The sequence below is a fragment of the Eurypyga helias genome, unplaced genomic scaffold, assembly GCF_000690775.1.
Source record: "Eurypyga helias isolate BGI_N326 unplaced genomic scaffold, ASM69077v1 scaffold40149, whole genome shotgun sequence".
NCBI classification, from domain to species: Eukaryota; Metazoa; Chordata; class Aves; order Eurypygiformes; family Eurypygidae; genus Eurypyga; species Eurypyga helias.
Genome location: NW_010274668.1, coordinates 6,032 through 6,259, shown reverse-complemented (window position 1 = coordinate 6,259; position 228 = coordinate 6,032). Strand labels below are relative to the sequence as shown.

General features: G+C 67.1%; 1 protein-coding gene across 1 annotated transcript in view; it reads left to right on the top strand.

Moving 5' to 3' along the window:
- LASP1 (LIM and SH3 protein 1) overlaps positions 1 to 228 on the top strand; it is a gene marked incomplete at its 5' end in the record, with an annotated part of 3,730 nt that overhangs the window by 1,373 nt on the left and 2,129 nt on the right. The gene's annotated exons all lie outside the window — the stretch shown is intronic.

The following is a 228-nucleotide window of genomic DNA, read 5'->3' as shown; positions in this document are numbered from 1 at the left end:
CCCCCGGCCCTGGGAGCCATTCCCAGCAGTGTCCCATGGGTGCCTGGCTGCCAGCCTGGGGTTGCAGTGACCCACTTCCCAAAGACGCAGAGACGAGCCCAGTCGCTGCACAAAGCCCGGCTCGGCAGGGTGGGCTTTGCTCCCAAGGGTGCTGCTGGGACAGCAAACGGGGGGAGCCCAGCACAGCAGCACCAACCAGGATGTGAACCGCCACCCCAACGCACACCG